A 17044-nucleotide genomic window follows, 5' to 3' on the forward strand; every position below is an offset into this window, starting at 1 on the left:
CTTATAACTGTATATATTGTGTTAAAATTATTTCCATCAACCAATGCAGACCAACACAATAACAAAAACTCTGACATATGTGCACCATACTAACTAGATGTCGGCAGATTAAAGATGTAATTTGACTTTCAAAAAATATATGTGATCCCCCTTCACTAATGTAAAGACCTTTTTCTTATGAAGATCCCATGGGGATCCGGGTTAGAATAGGTTCTCAGTACCCCTTGCTTGTCGTAAGAGCTAGGCGACTAAATGGGGCATTCCTTCAAATGAGATCGCAAAAACCGAGGTCCCATGTCATAGCAGGTGTGGCAAGATAAAGATCCCTCCCTGCATTAAAGGCCATAAGCGTCGAGCATAGGCCTAAATTTTGCAGCCCTTCAATGGCAATGCATGGTTACGTCTCCATATCAGTGAAATATTCTTGAGAGGGATGTTAAACAATATTAAATCAATCAATCTCTCATGAAGAGTGCCTTATGAAAGACAAGTAGAAACAGAGTTTCTCATTAACTGATATTTGTTTTATCAACATTACAAACACATTGACTCTAATAATGAAAAATGTCCAAACTCAAAAGCTTGAATTTCAAATTGTTTTAAAGACAAAATGCATATCCCTAATCAGGATATATTTTAATTGTGTTTTAGTTTGACTAAATAGATTATAATTTTGGAGACTTGGAGTATATTACATAATAAGAGATAAACAAATGAGGCATGACAATCCAGTATTAAAATATCTTTTTTAAAAATACCAGATAACATCTTATTAACAGAATCTTTACTGCCGGCAGGAATGTGATGGCACGACACGAGATTTTCTGTCACACAGTTTAAACATCTCAAGCATTAACAAATGATTAAAACTGAAAGTAGATACCCACCTCACACTTCTACACCCGATGCACTGTTATTTCCTTAAAATACTAAAAATTCACAGTAACTCAATACAGTGTGTTCTCTTCACAAAATCAATACCTCACACTCTAAGTCGAATGCAGCAAGGAGCATGACAGTAATTCTGCCAAGTTCACAAATTCCTAGTATATCAAAACCTTGGGAAAAAATTTTAAACCTCAAAATAAGGTGAATGCGTACAATACAAACAAAATTTCCAGAACTGCAGGTCTTTATTCAGAGTTTGTTTTAGTTATACCAGCTAAATATAAAATGCAATGAATTAACAGCTGCTATGCATGGTTGCTCTCTGGCAATAACAGCTTGCCAGAAACTTGGCTTTTCAAACTCACCCAATCAGAAAAATCGGTGGAGTGGAAACTGTGTGCGTAATTTGAATCTGCGGCACTCATGCTTGCAGCTGTGTGTCTTGACAAGGCAAATCTATAATTTACGCTAATAACTGTGTTTGCCAGGGCCTTATTATTTTTTTCTCCCTTACAACTAAATCCATAAAAATTAACGGCACACTTTTCCTTTACACAAAAAAAGAGAGATGAAAATCATGAATGCAAAACCATTTTTCTTTATAAATTAAAATTTTGAAAAATTATCATTTGAAGCCAATATTTCATTCATCTTTTATATGACTTTTTTTAGAATACAGATTTTCAGTACATGCATGAATAACATGTTTTCATAGATTCACAGTTCTGAAGTAGAAGTAGCACTTATACATACAGATAAAATCAAATTCTCTAAGGATAAAATTCAGATTAAACAAATAGTGACGGTAGTGACAAAAATACATTGAACCCAATAGAAACAAATTAATATGTAATATGACTACAAGAACTAAGCGGAGAATAGACTTGAAAAATATAATATTCTAACACAGCTCTGTACAGTAAATTTGACATACAGTGGTCCGACTGTGGACTGTCTTGCAACGAGAGGAACTCAAAGACCCTTGAAAATAATTCTTTGTATCCATAACCATAGCATCTTCATAATGTACAGCTTCTACTTATCATGAGCATGTTGGACTGTATCTGAAGCATGAGAAATCCTCTGTAAATATCGACAAGCCAAATCTAATTGTAATTCAAATGCTGAAGATCAGGATTTGGAACATTTTTCATATTAAAGAATTTTCTGTCTTGTTTGAAACATAATCTTTTACACCTTTTCTTTTCAGTTCTTTCAAATTTGTTCCTAAAGTTCTTCAAATGACACAAAAATCATTTAAAATTTCACTGAACAAATTAATTTTTTTTAGGTTTTTAAGGAAATGATTTTCTCTCCATTGAAGCTTCAACTCAAAATGTTTTGAACACCTTCACAAAATGATTTCCTTCACTATAGTAGTATGTTTGACATCTACCTAGGCATTGTCAAGTGTGATCAACCATGAGGAGAAGAAATCTTGTTATATCCAATGCCTTATATGGACAGGGATCAAATTATACCTCGATCATTTCAAGCAGAAAATCACTATAACCAGTCTTGTTGTAATTCAGAATTCTAAAAAAATAAAATAAAATCGTAAACAAGAAGGAAATGAGTTAGGGATTGGACAGCTACATGTATCTTACCGTTTCACATACTGACTTGCCACACTTTCTCTACTTATTCAAATTGCCAGTAGTGGAAAAGGATTGAGCACAAACTGGGTTTCTTTTTATTTTTACTTTAAAAATTCAGGTGAAGAGGGAGTATAATAAAATGTCAGAGCATTCCTTTTATCACAGCCATGGTCCCTGACTACATTTGCCCACAAAAGATAACAGCTAACATTCACTGTCACTGGCAGAACACTGCAATTTTGAGGACTTAATTGATTTCCTTTATCAGTCTCACGTGGTCAATAGTGCTTTAAATCTCCTTGTAAATCCAACAAAAATGCATTTAACCATAACGCACAATAATGCAAGATTAATGACCCGATAAGGATCAATCATTGTAGTGCGTAGCGCACCAGGAATGCCTCCCCAACAAATCCAATACATGTAATCCACGTATTCTTTTTTTGTCACATATTGCAAAATAGCAACAAGCCTTTTTTTTCACAGTCAAAATAAACTCTATTGAATACTTTTTTCAGTTACTGAGGAATGGAGTTTCTTGTGCTGTAATAAAAATCACAATGAATGCCGTTGCTTTTAAATTGGGATAAAGGGAGATCCAAAGGAGATTGTAATACAAATACAATATATAGGAATCGTCTCTCTAAAGGAAAATACTTTTTCCCTTCTTCTGCCTTCATCTCCCACTAAAGCTTATTAAAAGAAATGGGTTTTTTTCTCAGGGTTCATGTTCAGTACCAATACAGACAATACTTCAAAACTTGAGAAGTAGTTTGAAAACTAAGGAAATAAAATGTCTGAGATGTCACTCAAAAGAGACTTTTTAATGTCCACCATCAACTTAACAAGCGACATGATGGACCTACGACGTCCATACACCCTGCATTATAACTTAGAATGGAGCCGAGGCTGAAGAGGCTGGAGACCAATACGCCAACAAACCGTGGCCCGAACTCACAGAATCTGGTCATTAAACTTCTGGTCTGTCGCATCATCAGAAGTTTTTATTTTCCGTGCTTCATTAACTTACTGAGATAAGCTTCCAGCAAGCAGATCATCAGGTTTGACAGTGAATCATTGATTTTTGTTCGTGATTTCTTGGATGCTATACCATATGATACATATACATAGAACTATTTCATAAGTTTATGATACCAAAAAGTAGGTCAAATATTATTATAACAAAAAATCATGAGGCCTGTGGGTCACATTGCTCACCTGAGTTGCTCCTTCTTAAATAATTTAATATCATTTATACATTTTGGACCTCTTTTTACACTGGCCTTCAAAGGGGATCATTCTAAATTTAACAAACTTCAATCCAAACTTCATGATTCAATATCAATTCATCAACACCTTGACTTGTTTTCTTAGAAAAATGTTGATGGTTTATAAACAAACTTATGATAAATCTCAATTTAACATCAAACCTGATTTATTCCATTATTAATTTATCAATCATTTCTCTATTCCTTTTGTATATTGGTTTATGAAAATAAAATTGCCATCACTACCAAAGAATAAATTTTTTTCTGTGTAATAAATGCTTTTAGAAGAAATTCAGACATCTTCTGCAACCCAGAAATATTTCTCTTAACAAATTTGAAATTGCAGCAAATAAAGGATGCTTTCACACCTAATCCCATAGTTGAAGACTAAAAACGAATCTCCCGTATTTCCATTCTAATTTCACAAGTTTTGATAAAAACGAAAAATAATGGATGAATTGGTTCATAGCTATATTTCTGGCTTAGTTTGATTGCATTAAGTACATTATAAAAATTCCTGAAAATTAAGGGACACACAAATTTTCTATGATGTTCAAAAGTTGAAATATACTGAGTACCCCTCCTTATATAAACTCTATACAAAATTTCCCCACTGTTTTGGACTTTGTTGAGAAATCATGGAAATTATAAATTACATCCCATTGGTAAAAATGTATTCATTTTACTTATAAAAACATCAATTCAGTTTTCATTTTTATCATTTTAGAAAAAAAAATATGTATAAATTTAAGTGCCATTAAACTATGATGAGATATGACCCTTTATTGAACAAATTTTTCCTTTTATTAAGCAGACTTTGTTCCAGATTTGATGAAGATAGCACAAAATCAGGAAAATTTACTGACAGACAGAATCCTTTTAATCAGAACAAGCTTTAGGTCCATGTGAGCTATTAATCATTGTACTAGAGATGGGCAGCACATTATCATTTTGCAATGGTAATGTACATTGTTAAAAGGAGCTGAAATTTGATTTTATAAGGGATGGGAGAAATTTGATTTTATAAGGGGTGGGAGAAATTTGATTTTATAAGGGGTGGAAGGTGGAGGTACAATGACCATGGTAACTACTGCCAAGTCAAAGTGAATAAAGCAGAACACTGCATATAACAGATCTGGCCTTATACCAACCAAGGACATTTACTTATCCACAAATCAGTGGGGACACACCAAGATCATGTAGTGACAGTATATTTTAATTTAAGTCCAATAAAACCAATCACTGAAGCTGCCAGACATCTAAAGTGTATCAATAGATTCTGTTAACATTTATCATTAGATGTCCTGGAGAATTACATTTCTGCTTGTCTCAAGTTTCAAATCAAATGCATTCATCTGCCAGGCAGAGTAAGGTGAATCAAAAGCTGACTGAAATGGAAACCCAGCATCAGTATGAAAACTACACCTGGATGATCTACAAAGAGCCACCAACATCATTGTCTTGGCAGCTCCATTCCTTTTCACATGGCTTCCTGCAATCCAGGCAAAACCAAAAGGATGAAGAATTACACAGAATTTTCAAATATTTCAAATTCAGCATGACATTCCAATTCCATAACAGTATCGTGAATAATTTCTTAACCCTTTTCAATATCACATAGACCTGGATCTTTCTTTACAGCCATGTTTTTGTCAATGAGCAAATGCTGCAAGCGAAAGACCGTTCTCATGTATGTAAAATATACACAAGAGCATTAATCTTCAAACAGCAGTTCACATTCCTTTTTGTCAGAAAATCTGGAAAAACTTATTTTTCATTTCTTTTGATTATTCATGCATGAGCACACATGTTAAGATTAGAGAGCAAGGATGCGTAAAGACAAACTTTAACGGACTGGAAAGCCTTTCTGCATGACTTGCATATGAAGCCTTTCAGAGATTAAATCTTCAACGATGCGCGATATTACGACCCCCTGACGATTTATGCCTAATGAGCACAATGTTCTCAACCCCCTATATTCACTGGTGCATGAAACAAACAACAGCAGAAATTTCATTTACATGCAGAAACATGAAATCACCTGATATAAAACTGCTTCCTTCAAAGAAAAAGTTATCTTTTGATGAAATAATTAATTTGTAATTGAATAAACTAGGCATGCTGATTTTATCTTTCTCTTATGAAAGGGAACAATACAGAAATAAGAGCACCTCATTCACCCTCATAACTTATTCTCCAACATCTAAAAATGTGATAACAACACTATGATTAGCAATGCTGACCTGAGTCACCTAAATCTCAAGAACAAGAGGTTCATGGGCCTTAACAGTCACCTGAGCATCAGCCATTACAAAACTTAAATTTGTAGTGTTTGTTAATGGTAAATGGGTGCACTTTTCAAGCTCGGAGAGTGTATGTCATAATTTATGACCGAAAGTCTTTATTTTTCTCCATTACAAAATTCAGGGACCTTTTTATTTTATTTTTGGTCTTTGCTATATGACCATACTTGACGGCCTCTGATCATACAAAATCTTTGTGCCAAATATAAGCTTCTACCATCTCTCAAATATGACTTGAAATATTGCAAAATTTACATAAAACAACATGTATAATCAATCAAACCAGACCGTCTCACACTTACAAATTTATGACTTGGGAGAAATATTCCCATCTCCTTTTTTACAGTGACCTTGAACTTCGCCAATTAATCTAAACTTAAGGAGGAATACTACATCGTCACAATGGCCGACTTGAAACTTGAATTAAAGTAATGAATATCAGTAATATATGTATATTCGTTTACAATCTAATTGTCTAGACTATAGAATTAAAGTAATTAATATCAGTAATATATGTATATTCCTTTACAATCTAATTGTCTACACTATTGAATTAAAGTAATTAATATCAGTAATATATGTATATTCCTTTACAATCTAATTGTCTACACTATTGAATTAAAGTAATTAATAGCAGTAATATATGTATATTCCTTTACAATCTAATTGTCTACACTATTGAATTAAAGTAATGAATATCAGTAATATATGTATATTCCTTTACAATCTAATTGTCTACACTATTGAATTAAAGTAATGAATATCAGTAATATATGTATATTCCTTTACAATCTCATTGTCTAGCTCAGTAGACTAACATGCCAACAGCTGATTTGTAGTTCATGTGTTTGAGTCTAGCAGGGGTTTTAATTTTTTTCTTCAAATTACTTTCTACTAAAACTGCATTTTTAAAAGCAAAATAAAGTAAATCTGAAACATTTCAATTCAAAATATTACTGTACATATCCTTTAATTTCCATCCATATCCGATTTTTCAGGTGTCTGTTCTAAATCATCGTTAGACACAGAGCCTAGTCATGTCAAAACTTTGTACCTAGTATGGACCTCTAATATAACTTTTTTGATAAATGTGACCTTTCAATGTCTCTCAGTTACAAAGTTTTGGCTCGACACAAAACATGAAGGAATGACAGAAATACACACAGCTGACTAGACATAGCTATTAGATTACCATCCAAACTTCCAGGCATCACAAGTTAGAAATACCAATTTCAACAACATTTACAACCCTGACCTTAGACCTCAACCCTTGACCAATGGACATTTTGGTAATGCCTTTGCTCTAGATGCTAATTGTAACTCAATTTGGTTGTGTGGTGCCTATGAATCAAAAGCATCTTGAATCTTTAGAAATAATGCATTTTCCCCCATACAAGTCATAACAGCTCTGCCTTAGCATAAGAACCTCTGACTGGGTCCTGAAATTCACAATTTGGCAGAGGCCTCCTTGCCAAATGTCACAAAGCACATATTTTCTGCTAAATGTTATGGGGTAAAAAAGATTTTCAAATTTTGCATAATTTTTCAAGGTTTTAGCCAAATTTTTCCACCCTTTGGGAATCGGGGACCTGGAAATTTGTTCCCAACACCAAATGATACTACATCCAAATTCTGGAGACATGTTTCATGAATCACCCCCAAGCCAGGTCTGCCACTTTCACAGTGAGCATTCCACACCACAGTTCCTCTTTCATTACTCTTGTAATGCTGTACATCAATGCTATATGTGGTACCCACATTTATCACTTAGAAGAGGAAGCATGAGTAATTCTCCAACCCCTGTCACTACTACGTACTTCCTGGATCTGTGAAAAAATGGGTGCACACTGATTGTATTCATCACAATTAATACTTCTGTCATGTTGTGATATGATAATTTTTCACAACTATGGAATATCTCACATTTCAAAACTTGATTACCACCAAGTTTGGATCTGAAATATTAAATCTTATACACCATTCTTCAGTCAATTTTTTTTCCAGGTTTACTAAACATAAACAGGAGGTCTATGTTCTCAGTTTGTTTGTCTGATGTCTAGGAGTCAAGAAGATTTTAAAAAGCAGAAACACTTTAACTATGAGCCATAGAGCCCTGCCCTGAGAACCCTTGACACGGGCTGTTTTGTTAGAGGTGATGCATTTTATCATGATAGCACTCAAATGTTTTAAATGTCCCAATAATTGTTTCCCCTGAAAACTTAAAATTATGGTAGGAGGGTTTGTATATGCATTAAAACAATTTTTAAAATGCTGGCCTTCGACTCTGAAGTTCCTGGTGAGTGGACTGCTGCAAAAACTTACTTTAATATCGATATGATACATATCTAAAATTACCAAAAATTCTTGGCTGTAACAACAAACCACACTTGTACTCTTGCAGTTTTGTCGAGAAAATATAAGAATAATTTTTCTAAACTTTCCTATGTTGGATAATGAACCCCTAATGTTGCCATGTTCTGGACCCAGAGCCATAGTTTAAAATCACTAAAAAATCACCACTACATGAGCATGCTTACATGAATAATCTACCACATTGTACCACCCTTAATAATCTACCACACTGTACTACCCTTAATAATCTACCACACTGTACTACCCTTAATAATCTACCACTGTACTACCCTTAATAATCTACCACACTGTACTACCCTTAATAATCTACCACACTACCACCCTTAATAATCTACCACACTGTACTACCCTCAATAATCTACCACTGTACTACCCTTAATAATCTACCACACTGTACTACCCTTGATAATCTACCACACTGTACTACCCTTAATAATCTACCAAACTGTACTACCCTTAATAATCTACCACACTGTACTACCCTTAATAATCTACCACTGTACTACCCTTAATAATCTACCACTGTACTACCCTTAATAATCTACCACACTGTACTACCCTTAATAATCTACCACACTGTACCACCCTTAATAATCTACCACACTGTACTACCCTTAATAATCTACCACTGTACTACCCTTAATAATCTACCACACTGTACCACCCTTAATAATCTACCACACTGTACTACCCTTAATAATCTACCACACTGTACCACCCTTAATAATCTACCACACTGTACCACCCTTAATAATCTACCACACTGTACTACCCTTAATAATCTACCACACTGTACTACCCTTAATAATCTACCACACTGTACCACCCTTAATAATCTACCACACTGTACCACCCTTAATAATCTACCACACTGTACTACCCTTAATAATCTACCACACTGTACCACCCTTAATAATCTACCACACTGTACTACCCTTAATAATCTACCACACTGTACTACCCTTAATATTCTTAAGACAACTTTATCCATACTCATATACACTGTATATAGCTTTTATTTACCCCCATTATGGTCTCAACCAACCCCTATTGGTGGTCCCCACAAGTCTCAATTAGTGATCCCATCCAGTCCCTATTAGTGCTTCCAACCATTTCCTATTAATTGTCTCAACCGACCCCTATTGGTGGTCCCCACAAGTCCCTATTGGTGGTCACATAAGTCCCTATTAGTGGTCCTAACCTGTTCCTATTAAAAGTCTCACTCCGTCCCTATAAGTGGTCCCCACAAGTCCCTGTTAGTGATCCCCACAAGTCCCTATTAGTGATCCCCCACAAATCCCTATTTGTGGTCCCAATCAGTGATCCCAACAAGTCCCTATTTGTGGTCCCAATCAGTGATCCCCACAAGTCCCTATCAGTGATCCCAACAAGTCCCTATTTATGGTCTCACTCAGTCCCTATTAATAATGTCCCAACCAGACCCCATTACAATAGTTTTGAACAAACTACATTGCTTACATGAGATTCTTGTATAATTATTCAACAATATTTACCTTTCTAGTGCTTGCTAGGATGATTTTTTTCTATTCATTCCTGTGCAAAAATTTAATCCCAAATTGTTGCCTCATACCGTTGCCCCAGGGCCATGGTTTAAACAGATTGTTGCCTCATACTGTCCCCCAGAGTCAGGGTTTAAACAGATTTGAATCTACATTACATGAGGATGCTGTAGTTTGTATATCAAATTGATAAAATGGTTTGTTTTGGGGGGTTTTTCCAAAGAATTTTACTGTAATAGAATCATATGTAAAACTTTCAATTCCTTATTATTGCACTACTCTTGCTCCAGAGGTCATGGTTTGAACAAACTTCATTTTGCACTATTGTGGCCCTGACCCAGGGGTCATGGTTTGAATGAACTTGAATAAATTTACTATATATAAAGCATTTCTGCAAGTTCTAGATGCTCATATATGCTTGTTACGTTCAAATTTTGTGGTTTTTAGAAATGATTTGAAATACACTACCCTATTTCCTAAATTATTTTCTCCCTCTGAAGAATTAAATCCTCTCCAATCAAGACACGGCTTTAAGTGGCAATTCTGTCTAAACTTTCAAAAAACATTTAAGTTATAGCCATGACAATGGACAGATTTTGTTCAGAAATGCTCACTTATGCCTTCAGGTAAGTTAATAAAAGTTATATATATAAAAATATGATATACTTTAGATTAAATTAAACCACACCAATGCATGCATGTACATATTATCTAGTTTTCACACTATACTTCACCAACATTCTCAATATTGACTTTTTACAATACAGATATCAAATATCATTTCGTGATTTTTCAAATACGACTTATCAGAGAATCCTAACAACTCATGAATAACATATAATTTTTCACCATGGCTAAAAAATAAAATTCCTGTCTACATCACTACTGAGGGGAATACCCATCAAAATGAGTACAACTAGTCTTTTGTTTCTAATGGTCTCTCAGACTCTGTCAGCCCTTGCGTGGGTGGTGATGGTGAATCTACTCTGGGAAGTGAACACTTTAGATTAGGGACACTGGGATACAACCGTGATTGGCATAGAATAATAATTCAGATTCAATAAGAGTGACCTTAAAATCAGTTAAAATTCATACTCTGTATAGTAACTGTACTTAAGTTTAATTTACACCTTTCCCTAAGTGTAACACGAAATTTAAACATCAGTCCTTTTTTTTTTTTCGAGATATATCTGTACACATTTGCACAGTTCTAGTTTATATCACAGAACAGGTACACAAAGGCCAATATACAGGGGAGTTGGGGGCTCCAGCATCTGAAGTCTTTCCCCTTTGCTGAGACTTTTAAAACCATGAAAACCTTTGGATAGTATCCATGGTTCTTTACACCTCAATATATGGGTCATCTCTCTCTGATGTTTATAAACAATATTCACATTGCCTCAGCCGAAGCGTATCAACCACGGGAAAGACTCCGTATCCACTAGGAGACCATGACGGACAGCTTCAAACTGAAAGTAGGGTGCGTTCTGCATCATTGCGAACGTCTCAACACAAACTTACCTTTTTGCAAAGGCGCGCTTTTCCCCTGCGGCTAGGATCTGCTTTACGTCTGTCCGCTTGGTTGAATTGTGTCTGGAAAACAAAGTAGGTCATCTGCGGATCAACCACGCAGATAGATAACTGATAACAAATTGGACCCTGCTTATCAGTGCAGAAGGATATTGATTTTCCATTCAACCCTGTCAGCATGCGCGAAGCGGCACGTGACGCTTTGTGGAAGCAGAAACAGTGATAAATCTTGAGTGGCGGATCAATATTTATATCACGAACGTTGGGTTGGCCTACCGCGAAACACATTTGTAACTGATGTGAATTGACACTTTTCAGATAAAATATTCTAAGACATTGACAAAGAACAGGTGGGGCTTTTATTCTTCATATATTTTAGCGCCAAAATGTCTACACCAAAATTTCGCGTTTTTAAAGTTATATGTAGTCAAATACTGGGAGGGGGGGGGGGGGTGTTAACAAGGATATATTAACCAATATGCATCATATTTCAAGGTTATGATTTGCTACCACACATTTGCCAAATATTGCTCACATGAGAAGTTGCAATTTTTCATCAAAACTGTTGTGGCCCAACCTCACCTCGGAGACCATGCTCTGGAATTGAATCCGATATACATAGGGATACTTCCATATTAAGTAGACGAATTGCATCCTTAACAACACCCCCTCCCACTCAAACAGAGATTCTTGTGTAAAACCAAATGCACCCCTTCCTACCACCCGGGGTCACATTTTTTTTAAAAAGAAAAGGAACAAAAACATCAATTCACTAAGGTAGATTATTGCATTGAGAAGAATGTTTTTAAAAGAATCTTTTCTAGTTATTCTTATGTGCAAAATTATAAATTCTGTCACAACTCCACCCTTAGTCATGCACTGAGGAGGGTTGGGGTGGGGTTGAGCAATGTGAATCTTGATTGATTGAATTAAGATTATTGATATTAACTTACACTTTTCCATTGTGAAACTTCACACCCTATTTGTGACACTAATGAATCTTCATTATGCATGCTTATATAAGAATCAAAGCTTTCAAAGTTTTGGCATGTGTAGCGATCAGCCGGGTTCGATCGCTGGTGGCCAGATAACTCCATTGGTAGAGCACCTGACTAGAGATTCAGGGGGCCCAGGTTCGAATCCAGGTCTGGTCCATTGCATTTTCTCCCTTCCTGTTACATTTGGTACCGTAGACCAGCCCCTGGAACTGACAGGTGGAAATGCCTGCATGGGGATAAAGATCCTGGGTTGATGTCTTCTGGTGTGAAGACATTTAAGGAGGGAGGAATGTAGCGGTCAGCTGGGTTTGATCGCCGGTGGCCAGATAGCTCAGTTGGTAGAGCACCTGACTAGAGATTCAGGGGGCCCAGGTTCGAATCCAGGTCTGGTCCATTGCATGTTCTCCCTTCCTGTTACATTTGGTGCCGTAGACCAGCCCCTAGAACTGACAGGTGGAAATGCCTGCATGGTGATAAAGATCCTGGGTTGATGTCTTCTGGTGTGAAGACATTTAAGGAGGGAGGAATGTAGCGGTCAGCTGGGTTTGATCGCCAGTGGCCAGATAGCTCAGTTGGTAGAGCACCTGACTAGAGATTCAGGGGGCCCGGGTGCGAATCCCGGTCTGGTCCGTTGCATTTCTCCCTTCCTGTTACACGTGCAAGCATGACCCTTCAATTGAACAAGAGGCCCATGGGCCACATCCCTATGGATTTTTCCTATATATTTGCATGTAAAACTTTGATCCCTATTGTGGCCCCAACCTTCTCCTGGGGGCCATGATTTTAACAATCTTGAATCTGCACTATGTCAGGAAGCTTTCATGTAAAGATAAACTTTTCTGGCCCAGTGATTCTTCATCAGAAGATTTTTAATAATTTTCTCTATATATTTGTATGTAAAACTATTATCCTCTATAGTGGCCCCACCCTACCCCAGGGGGTCATGATTTTAAAAACTTTAATCTGCACTATGTCAGGCAACTTTCATGTAAATTGCAGCTTTTCTGGCAAAGTGGTTCTTGAGAAGATTTAAAATGACCTCACCCCATTTTTGTGATTATCTCCCCTTTGATGGGGACATGACCCTTAATTCATTTGAGCAACTTGAAAGCCCTTCACCCAAGGATGCTTTCAAGCCAAGTTTTGTTGCAATTGGCTTATTGGTTTTGTAGAAGAAGTCAAAAATGTAAAAAGTTTACAGGTGGACAACAGGCGATCAGAAAAGCTGATTTGAGCTTTCAACTCAGGTGAATTAAAAACTTGTCCCCTCTACCACAGTATACTGTCAAGTTTGACTGAAATTAACCGTGGTCCTGAAGATAACGATGAGAAAATTAATGCCAAGATAACACACTGGTTTTCATCAGATAGACTCCATTGAGCTTATATGGCTCAGGTGTACTAAGACTGACAAGTTTCATAATGAAGCGTTTTGCACATGTTTGTCATATTTAATGCCCCTTCACTTACAAAGACAAAACCCCTTGGATGATAAAGATTGGTCCACAGTTTCAAACAAGAGGTACTGTGAGCAATGCTCACTAAGAATACCCCCCACTTACCCTAATCTCCCAAAGGGTGTTGGTAATAGGTATAAACTACCTCTTTTCTGAGTGTAAAAAACAAATGGCATGACAAACCTTGGGTATTCTCGTTTGTAGGGAGAAATGGATTATCTAGGAACACAGCATCTCCATGCGATGAAAAAAGCCGTTAAAGAATTTAAATGGAAACCATATTGCTACTTCGATGTCCAGTGCACGTGACCTTTGACCTTTTGACCCCAAAATCGATAGGGAACATCTTCATCCCATGGGTAGTCCATATGTATGATATGGTTGGTGACTGTAGGTGGAAAGGATAACGCTTTAGAGCCCGGAAACCATATTGCTACTTCAATGTCCAGTGCGCTTGACCTTTTGACCCCAAAATCGATAGGGAACATCTTCATCCCATGGGTAGTCCATATGTATGATATGGTGACTGTAGGTGGAAAGGATAACGCTTTAGAGCCTGGAAACCATATTGCTACTTCAATGTCCAGTGCGCTTGACCTTTGACCTTTTGACCCCAAAATCGATAGGGAACATCTTCATCCCATGGGTAGTCCATATGTATGATATGGTGACTGTAGGTGGAAAGGATAATGCTTTAGAGCCCGGAAACCATATTGCTACTTTGATGTCCAGTGCGCTTGACCTTTGACCTTTTGACCCCAAAATCGATAGGAAACATCTTCATCACATGGGTAGTCCATATATATGATATGGTGACGGTAGGTGGAAAGGATAATGCTTTAGAGCCCGGAAACCATTGCGTCTACAGACAGACAGACAGACGGACAACCCGATTCCAGTATACCCCCCCACAACTTGTTGCGGGGGGTATAATTATACAATTCCCAAGAAAGAAGCCCGACTTTTCCAACAATCAAAACTTGAATTCCCTTTAGGTGGACACATTTAATGTACAAGTTGTCTGATGAATAATGGACAAGTTGTGGAATGTGTTATTCTATATCTATAGAAAGTCTGACAAGTCATCATTGAGATATCAGTAAAACTAATTTTAATGAGAAAACAAAATGTGTTTATGAAACACTGATGCTCCCCATAGCAAATTATGTTCCCAAATGTCTCGTCACAAGGAATACACACGTGAAGTATGTAAGTTCTAGGCTATCACTAAACATTGAAATGTTTCAGTCAAATATTTTCAAAAGTAGGTCAAACTCCCAGGTCAAGGTCATGAGGTCAAAATTTTTGGTACTACAGGAAATGTCTTGTCAAAAGGGATACATATGTGAAGTATGCAAGTCCTAGGCTATCACTAAACATTCAAATGTTATAGTCAAATATTTTTAAAGTAAATCAAACTCCCAGGTCAAGGACATGAGGTCAAAATTTTTGGTACTACAGGAAATGTCTTGTCAAAAGGGATACATATGTGAAGCTAAAGACCCATCACTAACCATTCAAAAGTTATTACCAAGGTTAAGAGTTTTTGTGGACACCCCACAAACTACAGAATCTCCTGTTACAAGGGCATCCAAATTACCTTTAGCATCTCTAACGATCCGGCACACTCGGGTTAATCAGCGATGACTGGCGACACACCGGATTGTGAGCCAGAACTGGACATGAATCCCGCCAGGTAAGCCAATTGAGCCGGAAAATTTTGATAGGCAACTTCAAGATGGCATCCTTGGAGACAGTAGTATCGAGAGTGGCTAATTCTAAAACATGTTTTTAATCCAGGTACACTGGTGAAATAAACACATGATTTGTAAATATGTTGGTTTATTTCTATGCCAAATAATGTTTATACAATAGGTCAACAATTTCATTACTGTAGTCAGGTCACCTAATTCTAAGCACATCGCCAAGTATACCCGGCTTGGTTCAATTTGGCTGGATTTTATCAGAATAGTAAGTATGCTAAATAAGACCATACGTTAGGCTCATATTTTGCTTTTTTTCTACCTGTCTGTAAAAGCTAATTTTAACTTTAAAAAACTAAAAGCATACTAAGATTTGAACAATTTAATCAAAACTTGGGGTGTCTAGTGGAGCTGACTCGAATATATCTTGAGCCTTTCATATTTTCAAAAGAAGTTAAATTGTCACCCTCCACATTTTATACTCATTTACACTAGCTTTGATTGATAATATAGGACATAGATAGCCACTAGTGCTTTATAAGGCAGAAATGTTACAAGTTGTCGAAGTTTCATAACACCTTAGGCTGCGTTGACAGAACTCAATTCCTCATCGGAGCACCCAGAAAAGACGGACATTCATTTGTTGATAGAAAGAACTTCTATCAAATGTATAGAGTATTAACTCAGATCTCTGTTTTAAAAATATAGCTTCCATTATGTCCACATATTAATAACAGTTTTCATAACATACAATTTCACTATATAACATAGTTGACTACAATTTTTTTAAAACTTTTATTCTATATGAAAAATATTTAATTCTATCGTACATGTATTTATTTCATTAATGTTACATGTAAATAAGATTTGACCTCCATACATGTTGTATTTGTATATATGTCTACACAAGTGCGACTTAGCTAAGACCTGTTTTACAGGGATGTGACTGAATTCCACAGAAATCAGAGGAAAACTGGTCAAAAAGGGAGGAAAACACCTCGCCCTACCTGGAAAAATATCATTTTCTGCCACTTTAGATCAAATCCAGAGTGTTTCATTTTTTCGAAAATTGAGCAAATCAGAGGATTTCCTCTGAAAAGAGGAAAAATCACACCCCTGGTTTTATGTTACGAATTAAGATACTTCAATAGTACTTAACAGGTCTTAAGACTGTAGCCGAGTCCTACTATGACTGTACTTGTCAAAATCTTAGCATGCTTTACATTACGAGCCCCTGACCTATATCAATAGCATAGTTGGAATCGCTTCTCAACGCTCTGAATGAAAATCCAGTCCACCTAGCAATGATGCCAATGCCCATTACCTCTAATAATATGAGTAACAGGTATTGTGGGTAAAAGGGATGGAGGGGGGGGAGGGGGATAAAAAATTAAGAACACTTTAAA

General features: G+C 36.3%; 1 protein-coding gene across 1 annotated transcript in view; it reads right to left on the bottom strand.

The window, feature by feature from the left end:
* Positions 1–11653, bottom strand: part of LOC125673983 (uncharacterized) — a 41960-nt gene extending 30307 nt beyond the window's left edge. Inside the window, exon 1 of the mRNA XM_056166202.1 lies at positions 888–11653. The gene's annotated coding sequence lies outside the window, so the exon portion shown is untranslated. The remainder of the gene's footprint in view (positions 1–887) is intronic.
* Between the last annotated feature and the right edge of the window lie 5391 nt (positions 11654–17044).

The sequence above is a fragment of the Ostrea edulis genome, chromosome 1 (genome assembly GCF_947568905.1).
Source record: "Ostrea edulis chromosome 1, xbOstEdul1.1, whole genome shotgun sequence".
NCBI classification, from domain to species: domain Eukaryota; kingdom Metazoa; phylum Mollusca; class Bivalvia; order Ostreida; family Ostreidae; genus Ostrea; species Ostrea edulis.